Below are 22,230 nucleotides of genomic sequence, written 5' to 3' on the forward strand. Positions count from 1 at the left end.
TTAACAAAATGGTCTCGCTTATGAGACATATATCGATATTTCTTTCGTATTAAAAGTACCGAAGTCCATCTATGTTTTTCAAGATACCATTTGCATTCCACTGCACAATTATTATTAAAGTGTATTGAAAAAGTTTTCTTACAACAAGCTTAAGGGTTGTCTAAACACTTGTTAAATGATCCAATTCACTCCAATTTGGATAGGATTTTTGAAAGGATATTTTCGTGGGTAGCTTTTTGTGCATTTACCTATTGATCGTTATTGCTTTTAATAGTGTCAGACTACAGATTAGTTGTTCTGTGTTGACTAGTTTTTGATGTATTTTGCGAGGTAGTTTTCATTTTTTGTTCCCTTTTCGGCGCTTTCCGGTCCTTTTTTAGTTTTTTTTTTTTTTCATTTAAATTCTTACTACGCACTTAAAAATGCATTCCAGATGATGTCGAGCAACTGCAACGAAATCTTTTCAAGTTCAAAAGTTCCAAACGCCAATCGCGGATTAAGGAGCTTCAAAAGTTTTCGAAGTTCCAGAACATAACATCTTGAGACTAATATGATGATACCAGAAATACCAGAGGCAAATATGAGCTCTGTGCATGATATCGAACACGCAGTGGAGCGGATTACTAAGGCCTTCAACATCTCACTGAAAGCTGCATGCGCTAGAAGGAAGCCAATGGGAAAAAATCGACCACCATGGTGGCCTACGGAGTTCAGTAATATGAGAAAATCCAAACAAAGCAAAGTCCACCAGAGCTCCTGAGGATTGGGACGGACAAGAAGAATCTGAGAGGATACAAGCGAGAACTGAGAAAGTCTCAGCATAACTCTTGGAATGATTACTGCAGCAGTATTGAGAATACGTCCGAGGTTTCCAGACTACGGAAGGTACTAGAATTCACTAACTCCGCTCCAGGTTTCATTAAAACATCGGAGGGCAATTGGACAACGTCTAGTGAGGAGACGCTGGAGGTACTATTGGACACACATTTTCCTGGAAAAAAGAAGGTTGAACCATGTTCTGGCGGTGCCACAGTGGCTCAGCGGTCATTTCCTATCGAGGAACTTGTATCGGAATCTAGAATAAAATGGGCGTTAAATAGCTTTGGGTCATTCAAAACCCCCGGATCTGATGGAATTACTCCGGCAGAGTTACAAGCAGTGACTGACAAAATTATCCCTTGGTTGACGGTGATATATAAAGGATGTATAAACTTAGCATATATTCCAGAAAAGTGGAGGGAAATAAATGTCGTTTTCATACCTAACCTCAGCTTGATTGAAAGTTCACTATTTGTCAATGAATATACAATCGTGGCGTTTCTAGACATCGAGGGCGCGTTCAATAACGTCCATCCGAGCGCGATATTAAATGGACTTACAACTCTGAATGTTGATCCAGGTATACTTAGGCTGTAAGACGAACTTCTAATGAAGAGACGTATATCAGCCACACTAGGACAAGCAAACATACAAAGATATGTGAACAGAGCCACTACCCAAGGAGGAGTTTTATCACCTCTTTTTTGGAATGTTGTTATAAACAACCTTCTGGTTTCCCTAGAAAAAGAAAGGATAAAAGTGGTGCCATACGTAGATGATCTGGCGCTAGCAGTCAGGGGAAACTTCCCATCCACAATCAGAGATATTATACAGAGAGCCCTCCGGATGACTGAGAAATGGGCGAAAGAGAATGGTCTTGGGGTAAATCCTGCAAAGACAGAACTAGTCATGTACTGCAAAGATCGCAAAACACCCACGGTTAGGCCCATATCATTAGGGGGTATTGAAGTTCCCTTTGATGAGTGTGCAAAAAACGTTGGCGTTATTTTGGACAGGAAGCTGAACTTTAAGCTTAATATTGAAGAAAGGGCGAGAAAAGCCACTTGTGCAAAAAGGCAATAGGAAAAATGTTGGGACTAAAACCTAAAATTGTGCATTGGCTATACACGTCAGTGGTTAGACCTATAATGCTATATGGTGTTGTAGTCTGGTGGCCAGAACTTCAGCAGGCGACAAGTTTAGACAAAGTTCAGCGTATGGCGTGCTTGTGTATCTCAGGCGCATTCAATAAGACAGGAACAAATTCCCTTAATATCATGCTGCATCTATTGCCTTTAGACATTTTGGCCAAACAGTCAGCTGCAACAATGGCTGTGCGGTTGCGCGAGCTATCGCTGTGGTCGGAAAAAAGTTACGGTCACAGTTCGGTCCTCAAAATAATGCCAGATGTGCCAAACGTAGTGGAGTACACTCTGACGAAGCTACTTTTCGACAAAAACTTTGAAACTCTAATTCCCAACAGTGAGGCTTGGTGCACACAAGCCCCGAGGAATAACCGATAAATAGATTTCTACACTGATGGCTCCAAATTGGATGGGCAAGTGGGTTTCGGAGTACATTCTAAAGATCTGGAAATTCGAATAGCGAAAAGATTACCTAATCACTGTAGTGTTTTTCAGGCTGAAATATTAGAAATAAGAGAGGTGGCGAATTGTCTGAGAAGTAATGTTCCAAAAAATTTTGGGATTAATTTATACTCAGACAGTCAACCTGCAATCAAATCCTTGAACTGTGTTCTTTAACTCGAAAACGGCCATCGACTGACGCAAATCTCTCAATGAGATGGCTGAGCAGCGCAATATTCATCTAATATGGGAGCCTGGCCATAGGAACATACCGGGGAACTGCGAAGCAGATGAGTTAGCAAGGCTAGGAACTACCTTACATATTCCAGGGGAACTAGAATGTGGTGTTATGCCTCTGGCTACCTACAAGCTCTTATTGCGTGAGAAGGCTGTTACGATGGGAGAATTGCACGGGTTGTAACGATACCAAGCAAATATGAGAAGGAAGGTTCAGCGCTTAAAACTAGAAGTGCCCATATGTAATAGGTACTTTTAGTTAATGTGGTATCACAATGGACTGAATAGTCTAAGTGAGCCTGAAACTTAATCGAGCTGCCACTTTAACCTAACCTAACCTAACATTGAGACGCTTTATGGAATTGAAACATGAGGTAATGTTGTTTTTAGCGCAGAAGAACTCAGCTATTTCTGAACTTTTTCATTACGAGCAGTGGATGCACGCACAGAAAAACCATGTTTGGATATGGTTGCCGCATCCATTTAATGCTTATCTAGAGCATGTAATTGTCACGAAAACCATGTATTTTGTCTTTGTAAAAATAGTTTTCGAGCGGAGAAAAATGTATGGTGGCAATAAGCATTTGAATGGTTCTCAAATACCGCAAACATGTTCTTTCATTGAAATGATAGAATTTAAGACCATTAAATGGTCGGGAAAATCATGTACCTGACCATTCATTTTTTTTACTGTTTTACAGGGACAAAAGTATTTTTATAGGTTATGTTAAGTATAGACATGTATAGAACCATTACATGGTCATAAAGACCATTTACATTTTTTTCGTGACCATTTAACTTTTTTAACTTTTTCAGCGAAAAGAATTTTATAAAAACATTGCGCAGGTACACACGATTTTCATTTTTCGCGTCAGTCGTGTGTTGATTGTTTCTTGGAATGGAGGGAGAATACGGATTTACTGTGTTTTGTGTTAATTTATTTATTCAGAAGTGGCACGTGGTTTTATGTGAACACAAAAAAGGAAAGTGTAATTGAAAAAATGTACCTGTTTTTGGTTCTGCATTTTGCTATATGGATCATTTATTTTTATTAGCAGTTACATGATGTCTGCGTTTGTACATTTGATGGGCACGATGTAAATATGGAATACTTACTTATTGTTGAAATTGAAAAAAAGAGTTTGTAAAAATATATGATGTTTCCTTGAACGGCATTATAAATACAAATAAACAATGAATTAGTTTATAAATAAATAAAAACAAACAAATAAATTTAATTTTGTGTTTTCTTTTCTCAAGTGGCGTCCTTTTCTCGACGATGAAAAAAGTTTTTTCATAAAGATCAAAACATTTTAGGTTGGGGCCATGTTCTTTTAATTAGGAGAAAAACATTTTTAATGAATACCATAACATTTTAAATCGTGACCATTGTCTTTTCATTCAAACAAAATTCTTTTTATCAATATAATAACATTTTAGATGAGGACAATTATATTTTTCTTAGAACCATGTTCACTGAGCCAACATGGTTGCAGGTTAAAATGTTACATGGTCGCCACAAAAATAGCTCCTATCATATTATTTTGCTCTTCCAATATGATTGTGACAATCATTTTTCTTTTCTGTGTGTGTGCAAATTATCTTATTTGTCAGATATATTCGCTATCTATCTATCTTCAACCGTCGAACTGAACGGACGTGTTTTCTAATAGCGGAGTATTTCATCGTAATAAGTACTTATTACGAATTTCACGTGTGGTGGAAATAATAAACCACCATGCAGCGAAATTCAAAGTCATCCACTGGGTTGCTAACTTCAGGGCCCAGTGGACGGGTAACGACTGAAGTTATAAATTTGGGCAGCGACCAAGAGTCAGGTCCAATTAGTCGACCTGTAGACGGGTCGACTGGCGGTGACACTTTGGCAAGTCGAACCTTTTCTAAGGTGACGACATCAAAAGGAGGCAATCCCTCTCGAAAGAGATTCAAGGAACGAAGAAATGCTTTGTTTATCCTAAAGAAATTAGGATCAGTCGACCCAAGCACGTTGTCGGCTAAGCAAAGCGATTCCTTAAAATGGGCTCAAGGAATTCTTGAAGCTGGAAAAAGGGAACGATCACCGGATGAGCTGCCATCCTCTAAACGGGATCAAAGATCGTTTGCCTCAGTTGCAAAAGACAGCCTTTTGATGGCTATTATTAATAAAGGAGCATTGGACGGTATGATTCCAAGGCAAAAATGGGGGGAAATTGAGAACGCGATGTCTAGTGTCTACTCAGAGGTGCGAAAAAAGTTTCCCGGACCAAGTCCTCGACGGCAAGATGCTGGATGGTATCAAGGACGATATAAGTTAATAGCTTTTGCAGACCAGAGGTCTATGGATTGCTTTAAAGCTGCATTGATGCTAATTGGTGAAGTTTGGGAAGGAGCCGCTTTGGAGTTAGTCGATAAAAAAGACATACCGGCTAAACCTAGAGCACATGCATGGATACCGGCAAACCCTCCTGATCCTGAGTCAATACTAGAGAGACTAAAAGAATGTAACCCAGATCTTCCAACCGCCGATTGGAAGGTTGGTCGTTTGGATGAGGTGGATGGACCAAGACGACATGCGGTGTTTATATTAAACATAGAGTCGCTGCCACATCTAGCCCAGAACCAAGGACGCGTAACTTATGGCTTTCATGATATCCATATGAAGGTATACAAAGGCGATCAGCCAAAGGATTCCGAAACGGACAAGCCTCCGGTAGAGTCAGCAGTGAAAAAATCTCCTAGCGAAGCCGAAGGAGACATAAAACCTGCAGACTATGGCGAAAATCATATGCGGGAAGTTTCTACAGGCTCAAGCCTCACCAAAGCTGAACCGCGGATTGTTGCGAGAGTCACCGAGATCTGTGAAGAGGAAGCCCTTGATGACTCAATTGAAGCGGCTGATGTGACGGTGGTTGAAAATTTGGATGGTTCTACGGTTCCTCCAGATAAATCTTCACCATTGTAAGGCCGCTTGTGCTGCCTTAAAAGTTCTCCTGATGAAAGGAGACATAGATATAGTTCTTATTCAAGAACCATACATATATAAGAACAAGATCTGTGAATTAAGCACTCCGGGTTTCAAACTTTTGCATAATACCGGTAACGATATAAATCGAGCATATATAATTGCTAAAAACGAACTAAACTTGTTTCTGCTTCCTTCATTGAGCAATGCAGACACTGTCGTAGCCAGTCTAGAGATATCCACATGCAACTATTGGGTATCTTCGGTCTACATGGGACATGATAGGGAGATGCCACCCTGTGCGGTTAAGACCTTAGTTGAGGAGTCACTAAAAACAAAGACAAAACTCATTATGGGATGCGATGCAAATGCAAATCATAGTATTTGGGGAAGTAGTGATACTAATGCAAGGGGAGAGTCGCTAATAGAGTTTATTTTGCGTACTAACCTGGTAGTTTGCAATAAGGGAGATGCACCAACCTTCGTCACCAGGAACAGACAAGAGGTTTTGGACGTAACGTTGACCTCTCCGGAACTGAATGATAAGATATCTGAGGGAACATAGCTTCTCAGATCATCGCTACATCAGTTTCAGATTGGCTGTTCGTACTTCAAAGACCATATTTCCGCCAAATGTTAGGAAAGCTGATTGGAATAGGTATAGGGAATCGTTCAATTCGATGATACCGGAACTGCCGGAGACAAATATGAGCACTGTGCAAGATATCGAACACGCAGTGGAGCGGATTACTAGGGCCTTCAACATTTCACTGAAAGCTGCTTGCCCTAGAGGAAAGCCAAGGGGAAAAAATCGGCCGCCATGGTGGACTACGGAGTTAAGTAGTATGAGGAAATCCTGCAGGAAGCTCTTTAACAAAGCAAAGTCCACAAGAGCTCCGGAGGATTGGGACACTTACAAGATGAATCTGAGAGAATATAAACGAGAACTGAGAAGGTCTCAACAAAACTCTTGGGATGATTACTGTAGCAGTATTGAGAATACGTCAGAGGCTTCCAGACTACGGAAGGTACTAGCGAAGGTACTAGAACTAGTCAGCTTTATTGAAAGCTCACTATCTGTCAAAGAATACACAATCGTGGCGTTTCTAGACATCGAAGGGGCGTTCAATAATGTCCATCCGAGCTCGATATTAAATGGACTGACAACTCTGAATGTTGATCCAGGTATACTTAGGCTGTTAGACGAACTTCTAATAAAGAGACGTATTTCAGCCACACTAGGGCAAGCAAACATACAAAGGTATGTGAACAGAGGCACTCCCCAAGGAGGAGTTCTATCACCTCTTCTTTGGAATGTTGCTATAAACAACCTTCTGGTTTCTCTAGAAAAATAAAGGATAAAAGTGGTGGCATACGCAGATGATGTGGCGCTAGCAGTCAGGGGAAAATTCCCATCCACAATCAGAGATATTATACAGAGAGCTCTCCGGATGACTGAGAAATGGGCGAAAGATAATGGTCTTGGTGTAAATCCAGCATAGACAGAAATAGTCATGTACTGCAAAGATCGCAAAACTCCCACGGTTAGGCCCATTTCCTTAGGGGGTACTGAAATTCCCTTTGGTGAGTGTGCAAAATACCTTGGCGTTATTTTGGACAGGAAGCTGAATTTTAGGCTTAATATTGAAGAGAGGGCGAGAAAAGCCACGGTAGCTTTGTACTCGTGCAAAAAGGCAATAGGGAAAAAGTGGGGACTAAGACCAAAAATTGTGCATTGGCTATACACGGCAGTGGTTAGACCTTAATGCTATATGGTGTTGTAGTCTGGTGGCCGGCACTTCAGAAACCGACTTGTTTAGATAAAGTTCAGCGTATGGCGAGCTTATGTATCTCAGCCGCATTTAGTAAGACAGGAACAGACTCCCTTAATGTCATGCTACATCTATTGCCTTTAGACATTTTGGCCAAACAGTCAGCTGCAACAACGGCTGTGTGGTTGCGCGAGCTATCGTTGTGGTCGGAAAAAATGTACGGTCATAGTTCGGTCCTCAAAATAATGCCAGATGTGCCTAAGGTAGTGGATTACACCCTGGCAAAACCACTTTTCGACAAAAAGTTTGAAACTCTAATTCCCAACAGTGAGGCGTGGTGTACACAGACCCCGGGGAATAAAAGATATATAGATTTCTATACTGATGGCTCCAAATTGGATGGACAAGTGGGGTTCGGAGTATATTCTAATGATCTGGAACTTCGAATAGCGAAAAGATTACCTAATCACTGTAGTGTTTTTCAGGCTGAAATATTAGCAATAAGAGAGGTGGCGAATTGGCTGAGAAGTAATGTTCCAAAAAATGTGGGCATTAATATATACTCAGACAGTCAACCTGCAATAAAATCCTTGGACTCTGTGTTCCTCAACTCGAAAACGGCCATCGACTGCCGCAAATCTCTCAATGAGATGGCTGAGCAGTACAATATTCACCTAATATGGGTGCCTGGCCATAGGAACATACCGGGGAACTGCGAAGCGGATGAGTTGGCAAGGCTAGGGACTACCTTACATATTCCAGGGGAACTAGAATTTGTTGGTATGCCCCTAGCTACCTGCAAGCTCATGCTGTGTGAGAAGGCTGTTATGATGGCAAATGTTCGATGGGAGAATTGCAAGGGTTGTAACGACACCAAGCAAATATGACCCCATTTAAACTTAAACCGCACACTAGATATGATAGTATTCTCGAGACGTCAGATATCACTCCTGATATCTGCTATAACGGGTCGCTGCCTGATAGGCGATTTTGCAAAAACTATTGGCGCGAAGTACAATGACTATTGTATGAGCTGTCATGATGCGGAGGAAAAAGAATCAATTAAACACTTCTTGTGTGAGTGTCCTGCATTTTGTGTAAAGCGCAAGCAACTTTTAGGAGCATATAGCTTCAGAATACTGGCGGATCTGGAAAACGTTAACTTAAGCAGTCTGCTAATGTTTTTGGAACAATCTGGTTGGTTCAACAAAGAAAAATAATCAAGAAGGTTCAGCGGTTAAAACTAGAAGTGCCCATATGTAATAGGTACTTTTAGTTAATGTGGTATCACAATGGACTGAATAGTCTAAGTGAGCCTGAATCTTAATCGGGCTGCCACTTTAACCTAACCTAACCTAACCAGATATATTCGAGAAACTGAACGAAATGAATTTGTCTCTTCAGGGGACGTATACAAATATTTTCAATTTGGGCAATAAAATCCAAACGTTTGTGAAAAAAATAAATGTATGGAAAAGTTGAGTCACAAATGACAGATTTGAAATGTTTTCATACACGAATGATTTTGTTACTGAAAATAATTTAGATTGCAATTTTATCAAGACGATTATAATTGATCATTTGGAATCTTTGGAAGAACAATTTAAGAAATATTTTCAGCCAGATATTAACATTCATTTTGATTGGTTGCAAAAACCATTCAATGAATCAATTCAAAACATCACACATCTTCCATTAAAAGCTCAAGAAGAATTCGCGGAATTTTCGAGCGATACAAATTTAAAGTTAGAATTTGCTCAAACAAACTTAAATTCTTTTTGGATCAAGGTTAAAGAATTTCCAATACTCTCCGACTTCGCGATCAAAATGCTACTGCCATTTGCTACCACATACTTGTGCGAATCAGCGTTTTGAACGCTTGTTGCAATTAAATCAAAAAATCGTTCTTGCCTTACTAATGTTGAAACAGCCCTGACACTTGCGCCATCTGAAATAATCCCGAGATTGGATCTACTCTGTAATTTTGAATTAATTTTAATTTTTACATGCCCAGCAAAAAATTTGGAAGTTCTTCCAAAGGCACACTTTAAAAGCACTTCCAGAATATGTACTCCCAATGATGTTCTTTAACTACCAGGAAGTTATTTTAATTCAAATTTTATAACTTAGTTTTTTATACTTTTAGTGGATAATTTTAACTTTTTTGTTTCAAATAGGTTAAAAACAGAGTAAGAATTCATAAAATGGTACAAATCATTTAAATTTTGTCGACAAAATGCTAAATCCAATCTGAAAAATTGTGAATTTTTGAAAATATTTGAGGTCAAACGTTTCCGACAAGCGTTAGAATCAACTAAAAATTATAAAAAATTATACAAATTATTGATTTGACAAAATATCACAGAATTTTTTTAATTTACACCCAAAACATTGAATTTGGATCACACCTAAAGAAGTGATGCAAATTCAGTGCAACGGCTGTTGAAATGGAGGACTTCCATCCTGTGACAAGCCCATGTTAAATTCATCGCTTCTGCGTCAATTTTGCACCACTTTCGGATCCAAAAAGAACATTTACATTACTTTTTTGGCGACGCTTTTTTTGCTGGATGGCCATATATACTCATTTTTTGTTTGGTTTCTGAATTTTGATATTAATTTTAATTTTTTGTAATCAGAAATTTATAGTAAATAGGTTAATCCTTTCACTACCGATGTCCACTTAGAAGGACATTCGAAAAAGACACCAAATTCTATTTTCCCACTTAATTTCGATTTATTTCTCGATGTTATTTTAAAGTAGAGGCTTTAATCTAAATAAGCTATAAATATTTTCCATATTGGTGGGCACTAAAATACATTTTTATAAACTTCTTTAAGAATAAACGAAAAATACGAAAATATGAGACAATTTTTCTACTGTATGTTTCTAGTAAATGGACATTTATACAAAAACTATAGCTCTTGAAGTAATTGAGGTAGGCTCTCAAAATGACAATTTTTGTTCTACAAAGTTAGTACAAGTAAAAACAGAAGAAAAATTAAAGGTTGTAACATAAAGGTTTATTTCGGTAGTGAAAGGGTTAATCTGTATACATTGTTATTATTTGAAAAACATTCTATATAAAATCATTAGAACCTGCATTTTCAAAATTAAATTATACTTTGTTGGGGGTCACTAAAAATTTCGTATTACGAAAATGAGTCACGTGACAAAAAAGTTTAAGAAGCCCTGTGTTAGAATATATTATGTTTGGGACATGAATGTTTCATATAAATTTACAAATTTCGAGTAAACATATATATGTTGTGATATTTTAGTCAGAGAGCGACAATGAGAGAGTGAAAGAGAGAGAGTATAGAAAAGGAAATAGAGATGGAAACCGGGAGTTGACGAAAGATCACAGCGAGAGAATCAAAAGCGAGCAATTTCGGTGAAACTGCTTATGTGTTGTTTCGGAAAACTCTTGTATGATTTCATTTGTTTTGGCTATGCGCTTGGCATGTTAATAAGGCTTCGCCAAATATTTGATGTGCTCCAAGTCCAAATATATTTTAATTTGAATATTAAAATGAGTATTCGAAGTAAAGAGAATAGGCATTCGGAATCGAACATTCGGAGTATAGACATTTGAAAAAAAAATGTGTTTTTGCCTTGAGAACAGCATTTTATGTATGTTTGGGTATGTGTTTTGTTTATCATTTTGGCATATGGCCACAAGTTTTTTCTTGGTTCGTCAAAATAAACACGAACGTACGACGAGTAAGTCAAAATATGCATACAAAGGCAATAAAAAAACAACAAATATATAAAAATTACAACGGGATCTTTTTAGAGTTTGGGCAGTAAAATGAAGAAAGTGCAAAACAGTGAACAATTAAAAACAAAGTTTAGTTCCAATTTATTAATAAGTAGTCCAAGAGGAGTTGACGGACACTTTCAAAAATAAAAACGGGCATTAATTTCGAGTTTTGCCGCTAAAACTATTTTCCATTTCAGCGTCAAAACTCAAACAAAATTTAACATTTTTGTTTTGATTTGAAATTTATAGCAAATTTTTAGTAATTTGTGGCCGCTGAATCCAAATCTGCACTTTGCTTTTTCTAACAGCTCGATTTTTCGAGATATACCGTTAAGTTCAAAATTAAGACACTTCAGCTACATATATTGGAATAACGTGAAAACGTTTCACCATATTAAGTTAAAAAAAAAAAATCCGAAAATACAAACAATATTCTCTTTAAGCCGTCCTTACATTGTTTTTCAATTTCAATCAAACACCTCTTGTGTGAGTGTCCTGCATTTTGTGTAAGGCGTAAGCGAATTTTAGGGGCATAGGGGAGCCACCGTCGTGCAATGGTTAGCATGCCCGCCTTGCATACACAAGGTCGTGGGTTCGATTCTTGCTTCGACCGAACACCAACAAGTTTTTCAGCGGTGGATTATCCCACCTTTTTTGGCTTTTTTTGAAGACGTTTTGAAACATTGATAATGATTCCAGCCATTATGCGGGCATTTTTGTAGCAAATACATCTTGTTGTAAAATTTTTTCATCATATTCATAAAAGTTAACGTAAACTTTAAATCTACTGTTACCACACAAATTTGTTAGATAAACTGTCAGTAAATTATTGGGAATATTAGCATTTTACTCGTTTATCCTTTTTATGTTATTATAATATTCTAAAGTTATTACGATATTACTAAATTAAAATAGTAGATGTGAATTGCTTTGTGCACAGAAAAAATATTGTCGTGAGGCCAAAGATTTCATCTCCTTAAAATACGAACGCGAATTTTGGTTATAATAGCATTTGTGAATTTCTCTTATATAAACTGTTTTCCTTGTCCAAAAGACGATAAAGTCATTTTGTCCTTATAATTAAGTGATTCAACTTAAAATTTTTCATGAAAGAAGGAAGAATTCATGAAATAGTCTTTAAATGTGAAGAGTTTTTGCATCTTGACCACAAACCAAAATAGCGTTCAAAAATAGACGATGTTTTCAACACTTTATTTTAAAAACGTATACCTACAATAATTTCTACTTGAAGTCGAGTCTGAATTTCGAAATTTAAGTTGGCGTTAGCACGTTTTTAAAGCACTTTGATAGCTCATGAAGAAAAGGAAAATGTTTTTACTGAGAAATGTAAACTGTAGGTTTTTTCTACAATTTAAATAAAAGTAATGTATTTCTAATTTCTCACAATTTCAAAACCAAACTAAAATTTTATTTAAAAAAATGATGATAAAACAAGTATATACGGCCGTAAGTTCGGCCAGGCCGAAGCTTATGTACCCTCCATCATGGATTGCGTAGAAACTTCATCTAAACACTGCCATCCACACGCTCAAAAAAAATCGCTTCTGTAACATATAGTCCCAAACATATTTTGCTTCAAGCATATATATTTTTGGGTATTGCCCAAACATTTATATGTTTGATCTCTTCCAATATATAATATGTTTGAAAGCATATTGGTCTAAACAATATATGTTTGGGTAGTCTAAGTTCCAAACATTTTGTATTTTTGCATCCAAATTCAATAATGTTGTCTTCCAAAAAACAATATGTTATTATGTGAACATATAATATGTTTGGAAGCATTTTGCACCCAAAAATATTATATGCTTAAAAAAAAATTCTCCCAAACAATATTGTGCTCAAAATTTTATTTATTTATTTATATATTTACAATCATAATGAATTATGAAAATAAACAGGTAATATAGGTGCTAACAACATAGGTTTTCGACCTGAATGCTCTGCCCAATTGTTTCTGCCCAATTGTATATTCCCCCTTCCACGAGATTTTTTAGTTCTTAGCACCTTTTTCTGTAATACAAACATTGTAGAAGAAATTATTCAATTGTATGATTTTTATACCCTTCACCACTACTGTGGTACAGGGTATAATAAGTTTGTGCATTTGTATGTAACGCCAAGAAGGAAAAGTCTGAGACCCATCGTTTAGTATACCGATCGTCTTAGAATTAAATTCTGAGTCGATTTAGCGATGTCCGTCTGTCCGTCTGTCTGTCTGTCCGTCTGTCTGTCTGTCTGTTGGTGTATTTTTGTGTGCAAAGTACAGCTCGCAGTTTTAGTCCGATTGTCCTAAAATTTGGTATAGGGTCCTGTTTCGGCTCAAAGACGATCCCTATTGATTTTGGAAAAAATCGGTTCAGATTTAGATATAGCTGCCATATATATTTTTCACCGATCTGGTCATAATTGGCGTGTATATCAACCGATCTTCCTCAAATTCCGTACATCCGAATATTTTATGAGTCTCGAAAAACTTGCAAAATATCAGCCAATTCGGTTCAGATTTAGATATAGCTCCCATATATAGCTTTCGCCCGATTTACACTCATTTGCCCACAGAGGCCAAGTTTTTGCTCCGATTTAGTTGAAATTTTGCACAGGGAGTAGAATTAGCATTATAGCTATGCGTGCCAAATTTGGTTGAAATCGGTTCAGATTTAGATATAGCTCCCATATATAGCTTTCGCCCGATTTACACTCAAATTTTGCTCCGATTTAGTTGAAATTTTGCACAGGGAGTATAATTAGCATTGTAGCTATGCGTGCCAAATTTGGTTGAAATCGGTTCAGATTTAGATATAGCTCCCATATATATCTTTCGTCCGATTTGAACTTATATGGCCACAAAAGCCCGAGTTTTGATGTTATTTGCTTCAAATTTTGCACAAGGGGTACGTTTAATAGTATCGTTAAGTGTGTCAAATTTTGTTAAAATCGGTTAATATTTAGATATAGCTCACATATATATCTTTCGCCCGATTTGGACTTATATGGTCTCAAAAGCCAGAGTTTTGCCCTGACTTACTTCAAATTTTGCACAAGCGGTACTTTTAACGATACTATTGTATGTGCGAAATATTGTCAAAATCGATTCAGATTTAGATATAGCTCCCATATATATATATTTTGTCCGATTTGAACTTATATGGCCTCCAAATCCAGGGTTTTGACGTGATTTGCTTCAAAATTCGCACAAGGAGGACGTTTAGTAGTGTAGGTAATTGTGGCAAATTTGGTTGAAATCGGTTCAGATTTAGATATGGCTCCAGGTGGGCTAAAGTTACGTGAAATTTCGCATAGATAGCAGAATTATTATTCTAACTATGCATGTCAAATTTAGTCACAATTGGTTCAGATTGTATATAGCTCCCATGTATACGTACACCAAAGTTGGGGAAATGTGGTAGACTGTTTCATATTTTAGACCAATTTTCAATGGGATTTTCATCCAATTGACAGGATAGTTTCTTCAGATAATACAAATATGGCTAAAATTCTCACACTTTACACAAAATTCTGTGATGATTTCCCCATATCTTAGCCATATCCTACACACTGAAATGCCAAAATTTCCACAGAACGGATGAGTTTTAAATAAGGCTCCAAATCGCCCGACTAGACCAAATAATATATCACAACCCACACTTGAGCACATATCTTGGCGAGATCTAACCAATATCCTTGTAAAATCGCCACTGCTGAGTAGCCAAAATTGTAAACATTACTCTAATTGTCCTATATCTCGAATACATATGTATCGCCTGAAAAATCATAAATCTCTTTTGTACAATTGCATTAAAATCTCTCTCGCTTCATATTTCCCATATTTTTTTTTTTACTAACATTGTGTTTCGTCCCAGGGCGTTAGCCGATTTCAATTTTAATTCTAGAGTTTTTGTAGAAGTACAAAAAATTGTTTCCACTAAAAGTATTTGTATCTGGAAATGCAAACTTTCATATAGCTCCCAGCAAATTTTAAGTAGTTGAGATAGTAACACAAATGTTTGTCTACATAGTGGTGAAGGGTATAATATAGTCGGCTCCGCCCGACTTTAGACTTTACTTACTTGTTTTTATTTTAATTTTACCTTTTGCCGGACGGGGATTCGAACAGCGGACCACGCAGTTTGTAAGGATCAAAGAAGTAGCTGATCAATTGCCCAAGGAAAAATAAAAAGTTAATTTTGTAATAACAAGCAACAACCACCAACTTAATTCAATATCGCTCCCTGTTAAATAGCGCTCCAAGCTACTAAACACATATATGTTTATAGGCTATTTCTAAATTAATATATGTTTGCATCCAATCATATTATATTTACAAACATTTTATGTCCCAAACATAATATGTTCTAACATATTAACATATATGTCCCAAACATGTTATGCTAGTTTATGAACATTATATGCTTGCACTCAAAAATATTGTGTTTAAAAATTTGTGTTCCAAACATATAATGTTTATAGCCAAACATATGAAAAACAGTCTTTTTCATCCGTGCACAATCGAATTACTTAAGTTGCGGTAACGCTTGCCGATGGCAAGGTATCTTAAAACCTCCTAACACCATCTTCTAAATTGTATGTAAGTCCATACGTGGTATATATTAAATCAAAAAAGATCGATCCAATACGTATATAATTCAGTTTGACAAAGTAGACATACAATTTTGACAAAATTTTCTACAGAAATAAAATTTTAACAAAATTTTCTATAGAAATAAAATTTTCTATAGAAATAAAAATTTTGACACAATTTTCTATAGAAATAAACTTTTGACAAAGTTTTCTATAGAAATAAAATCTTGGTAGATTATTTTTGGCTCGAGTGGCAACCATGATTATGAACCGAATAAAATTTGAACAAAATTTTCAATAGAAATAAAATTTTGACAAAATTTTTTATAGAAATAAAATTTTGACAATGATGAAAATTTTATTATGAAGCGAATAAAATTTTAACAAAATTTTCTCTAGAAATAAAATTTTGACAAAATTTTCTATAGAAATAAAATTTTGACAAAATTTCTATAGAAACAAAATTTTGGTAGATTATTTCTGGCTCTAGTGGCAACCATGATTATGAACCGATATGGACCAATTTTTGTGTGATTGGACCAATTTTGGTATGGTTGTTAGCGACCATGCCTAATTTGAACCGGATCGGATGAATTTTTCTCCTCCAAGAGGCTCCGGAGGTCAAATCTGGAGAATGTTTTATATGGGGGCTATATATAATTATGGACCGATATGGACCAATTCTGGCACGGTTGTTAAAGATCATATACTAACACCATGTTCCAAATTACAACCGGATTGGATGAAATTTGCTTCTCTTGGAGACTTCGTAAGCCAAATCTGGGGATCGGTTTATATGGGCGCCATATATAATTATGTACCGATGTGGACCAATTTTTGCACGGTTGTTAGAGACCATATACCAATACCATGTACCAAATTTCAGCCGGATCGGATGCAATTTGCTCCTCTTTGAGGCTTCGCAAGCCAAATCTGGAGATCGGTTTATATGGGGTCTATATATAATTATGGACCGATGTGGACCAATTTTTGCATGGTTGTTAGAGACCATATACCAACATCATGTACCAAATTTCAGCCGGATCGGATGAAATTTGCTTCTCTTTGAGGCTCCGCAAGCCAAATCTGGGGATCGGTTTATATGGGGGCTATATATAATTATGGACCGATGTGGACCAATTTTTGCATGATTGTTAGAGACCATATACCAACACCATGTACCAAATTTCAGCCGGATCGGATGCAATTTGCTCCTCTTTGAGGCTTCGCAAACCAAATCTGGAGATCGGTTTATATGGGGTCTATATATAATTATGGACCGATGTGGACCAATTTTTGCATGGTTGTAAGAGACCATATACCAACACCATGTACCAAATTTCAGCCGGATTGGATGAAATTTGCTTCTCTTTTAGGCTCCGCAAGCCAAATCTGGGGATCGGTTTATATGGGGGCCATTAGCGTAGCTTGACAATTTTCCTAGGGGGGGCTATAGCCCCCCTAGCTAAAAATTTATATTTCATTTATTATACCCTCCATCATAGGATGGGGGTATATTAACTTTGTCATTCCGTTTGTAAAACATCGAAATATTGCTCTAAGACCCCATAAAGTATATATATTCTGGGTCGTGGTGAAATTCTGAGTCGATCTAAGCATGTCCGTCCGTCCGTCCGTCTGTTGAAATCACGCTAACTTCCGAACGAAACAAGCTATCGACTTGAAACTTGGCACAAGTAGTTGTTATCGATGTAGGTCGGATGGTATTGAAAATGGGCCATATCGGTCCACTTTTACGTATAGCCCCCATATAAAGGGACCCTCAGATTTGGCTTGTGGAGCCTCTAACAGAAGCATATTTCATCCGATCCGGCTGAAATTTGGTATATGGTGTTGGTATATGGTCTCTAACAACCATGCAAAAATTGGTCCACATCGGTCCATAATTATATATAGCCCCCATATAAACCGATCCCCAGATTTGGCTTGCCGAGCCTCAAAGAGAAGAAAATTTCATCCGATCCGGCTGAAATTTGGTACATGATATTGGTATATGGTCTCTAACAACCATGCAAAAATTGGTCCATATCGGTCAATAATTATATATAGCCCCCATATAAACCGATCCCCAGATTTGGCTTTTGGAGCCTCTAAGAGAAGCAAATTTCATGCAATCCGGTTGTAATTTGGAACATGGTGTTAGTATATGATCTTTAACAACCGTGGCAGAATTGGTCCATATCGGTCAATAATTATATATAGCCCCCATATAAAACGTTCTCCAGATTTGACCTCCGGAGCCTCTTGGAGGAGCAAAATTCATCCGATCCGGTTCAAATTAGGAATGTGGTGTTAGTATATGGTCGCTAGCAACCATTCCAAAATTGGTCCAATCACACAAAAATTGGTCCATATCGGTTCATAATCATGGTTGCCACTAGAGCCAAAAATAATCTACAAAATTTTATTTCTATAGAAAATTTTGTCAAAATTTTATTTCTAGAGAAAATTTTGTTAAATTTTATTCGGTTCATAATAAAATTTTCATCATTGTCAGAATTTTATTTCTATAGAAAATTTTGTCAAAATTTTATTTTTATAGAAAATTTTGTTCAAATTTTATTCGGTTCATAATCATGGTTGCCACTCGAGCCAAAAATAATCTACCAAGATTTTATTTCTATAGAAAATTTTGTCAAAATATTATTTCTATAGAAAATTTTGTTAAAATTTTATTTCTGTAGAAATTTTTGTTAAAATTTTATTTCTATAGAAAATTTTGTCAAAATTTTTATTTCTATAGAAAATTTTGTGAAAATTTTATTTCTATAGAAAATTTTGTTAAAATTTTATTTCTGTAGAAAATTTTGTAAAAATGTTAAGTTTACTTTGTCAAACTGAATTATATACGTATTGGATCGATCTTTTTTGATTTAATATATACCACGTATGGACTTACATACAATTTAGAAGATGGTGTTAGGAGGTTTTAAGACCTTGCCATCGGCAAGCGTTACCGCAACTTAAGTAATTCGATTCTGGATGGCAGTGTTTAGAAGAAGTTTCTACGCAATCCATAAGCTTCGGCCTGGCCGAACTTACGGCCGTATATACTTGTTTATATTTCAATTAATGTTTTATTTCATAAAAATGAATAAAAAAATTAGACATCAAAATAACTCGAAAATTAATTTATAATAAAGCAACTAAAAGTAGTTCCACACATTTCCCAGCAAAAAAATTTGGTAGTTCTTCCAAAGGCACAACTTTAAAAGCACTTCCAGAAGATGTACTCCCAATGATGTTCTTTATTTTAACTACTCAGGAAGTTCTTTAAATTCAATTTTTTATAATTTGGTTTTTTCATACTTTTAATGGGAAATTTTAACTTATTTGTTTCAAATACCTTAAAAACGAAGTAGGAATTCATAAAATGGTACAAATAATTTAAATTTTGTCGAAAAAAAATTCTAAATCCAATCTGAAAAACTTGTAAATTTTTAAAAATATTTGAGGTCAAACGTTCCGACAAGCATTAGAATCCATAAAAATTATAAAAATTATTTATTTGACAAAATATAACAGAATTTGTTAATATACATTCAAAACATTGAATTCGGATCACACCTAAAGAAGTAATGCAAATTCAGTGCAACGGCTGTTGGAATGGAGGACTTCCGTCCTATGACAATCCCATGTTAAATTCATCGCTTCTTCGCCAATTTTGCACCACTTCCGGATCCAAAAAGATCATTTTCATTACTTTTTGGCGACGCTTTTTTGGCTGGGCTTGTTTATTTTTTATAAAAATGGAAAATCGTAAATAGGTTTTCAAATTCTGGGGGGCTACAATTTTTCTGGGGGGGTCTAAGCCCCCTCCCCAGAGGCCTTCCTACGCTTATGATGGGGGCTATATATAATTATGGACCGATATGGACCGATTTTTGCATGGTTGTTAGAGACCATATACCAACACCATATACCAAATTTCAGCCGGATCGGATGAAATATGCTTCTGTTAGAGGCTCCACAAGCCAAATCTGAGGGTCCCTTATATGGGGGCTATACGTAAAAGTGGACCGATATGGCCCATTTTCAATACCATCCGACCTACATCGATAACAACTAATTGTGCCAAGTTTCAAGTCGATAGCTTGTTTCGTTCGGAAGTTAGCGTGATTTCAACAGACGGACGGACGGACGGACATGCTTAGATCGACTCAGAATTTCACCACGACCTAGAATATATATACTTTATGGGGTCTTCGAGCAATATTTCGATGTGTTACAAACGGAATGACAAAGTTAATATACCCCAATCCTATGATGGAGGGTATAAAAATGATTATTTAATATTTTAAAATATCAAGTAAATAAAATAGAGGTGTTGGGCACAGAGAATGAAGCCGACCCATTTTTGTCGGCGGCGGCTGACACTAAATTTTTGTCTCCGGCGGCGGCGGCTTGACGGCTAAGCCGATATAGATTTGTCCATTCGGCGGTGGACAATTATCCATTATAAAATCAATTTGAAGTTATTCGAATGGTAATGAGATTAGTTGTACAACCAATCTTACAATCAAATTTACATTGACTTCAAATTTTCTGAGCAAATTTTTTTGCAAAGTTATTATAGCAGTGTGAAATAGATTGATTGTGGGTGGAAGGTTCAAAATTTTGGAATAAAGTACGACAATTAGTAATACATTTTTCTGATTTAAATCGATATTTTTGATTAATTGGCGGCTAAATTTGAGTCGAGATGAGTCGATATATTCGGCGGCGGCGTCGACTGGTCAAAAATCGTCGGCGGCGACTGAAATCGGCGGCGCGACTCGGCGGCTTCATTCTCTGGTTGGGAAGGTAGCTCCCACAAAACGAAGGACTTCCAGTAAGAAATTTGTGATAGCAATCAAAATGTATCGAATACGCAGAGCTAATATGCCTTAGATATTGTTACAGTCTCACAGAAGTGGAATTAAAATGAAAATAATATGCATTTTAAGTGAAATAAAGCCTTTAACCCTCTAATGCCCCAATTTTTTTGTCAGCTGATTAAATATTCAATGTTAACGACACAAAACCAAGAAAACTAATCAAGAAAAATTTATACGGTAAAATTCAGTATATGCTGCGAAGGCTCTTGAACAGGTTCAATTAAGTTTTCTTTTTATTTTATTCATTTTTGTTAAGGTGTGTTTCACTAAAAGCTTCCTTATTTAATGAAGCCCGCCTTAAGGCGGTATTGGGCATTAGAGGGTTAAGTTTGTTAAATTTCAATCAAAAATGTGACTTTTGATACAAAAATTTAGCTTTTTTTCCAGCTATATTTTAGCATTTCTTAGCTTTTTTTAGCAGTTTTTTGGGGAAAATCTAGCGGTTTTTGGTGGAACAATTCCGGCAACGCTGTTGCCACCTAACCTAACCTAACCTAGGGGCATATAGCTTTAGATTACTGGCGGACCTGGAAAACGTAAACTTAAGCAGCCTGTTAATGTTTTTGAAACAATCTGGTTTGTTCAACAAAAGAAAATAATAGAGAAGGTTCAGTGGTTAAAACTAGATATGCCCATTAGTTAATGTGGTAACACAACGGACTGAATAAAGGGTGATACGGTCAAAATTTGGTCAATATAAACTTGACGTATTTCTTTCAATTTTGCATTCAAAAAACCTGAACACCCCTCATTTTGAAGGTGTGTGTGTAGAATGTTGCTCCTATTTTTATTTTGGAATTCACTCTTCAGTTGTCAAAATGCCGTCCAAGCAAGGAGAGCAGCGTATCAAAATTTTGCTCGCGCATCGCGAAAATCCGAGCTACTCGCACGCAAAGCTGGCAAAATCGCTAAAAGTTGCCAAATCAACCGTTACAAATGTAATTAAAGTGTTTGGGGAACGTTTGTCGATAGCCAGGAAGTCTGGATCGGGGGGAAATCGAAAACCGGAAGCCGCTGAGACGACAAAGAGAGTTGCCGGTAGTTTCAAGCGAAACCCTAACCTCTCTCCGAGATGCCGCAAATAAGCTGGGTGTATCGTCTACAACCGTGCATCGAGCCAAAAAACGAGCCGGACTATCGACTTACAAGAAGGTAGTGACTCCAAATCGCGATGATAAACAAAATACGACGGCCAAAGCGCCATCCCGGAGGCTGTGCACGACGATGCTGACGAAGTTTGACTGCGTGGTAATGGACGACGCAGCTTCCGGCACAGGAGTTTTATACGGAAAAAAGAAGGGGAAAGGTAGCAGATATTTTCAAGCACATAAAACTGTCAAAGTTCGCAAAGAAATATCTGGTTTGGCAAGCCATCTGTACCTGTGGCTTCAAAAGCAGCATTTTCACAGCTTCCGGGACTGTCAACCAAGAAATTTACGTGAAAGAGTGTTTGAATAAACGTCTGCTACCTTTCCTGAAGAAACACGGTTGCTCCGTACTGTTTTGGCCGGATTTGGCATCTTGCCATTACGGTAAAAAGGCCATGGAGTGGTACGCCGCCAACAACGTACAGGTGGTTCCAAATGACAA

The 22,230-nt window shown here is 36.9% G+C and overlaps 1 protein-coding gene across 1 annotated transcript in view; it reads left to right on the top strand.

Moving 5' to 3' along the window:
- The window catches only part of Vps13D (vacuolar protein sorting 13D), a gene marked incomplete in the record, with an annotated part of 741,787 nt that overhangs the window by 718,605 nt on the left and 952 nt on the right, over positions 1-22,230 (top strand).

The sequence above is a fragment of the Haematobia irritans genome, chromosome 4, assembly GCF_050003625.1.
Source record: "Haematobia irritans isolate KBUSLIRL chromosome 4, ASM5000362v1, whole genome shotgun sequence".
Lineage (NCBI taxonomy): Eukaryota > Metazoa > Arthropoda > Insecta > Diptera > Muscidae > Haematobia > Haematobia irritans.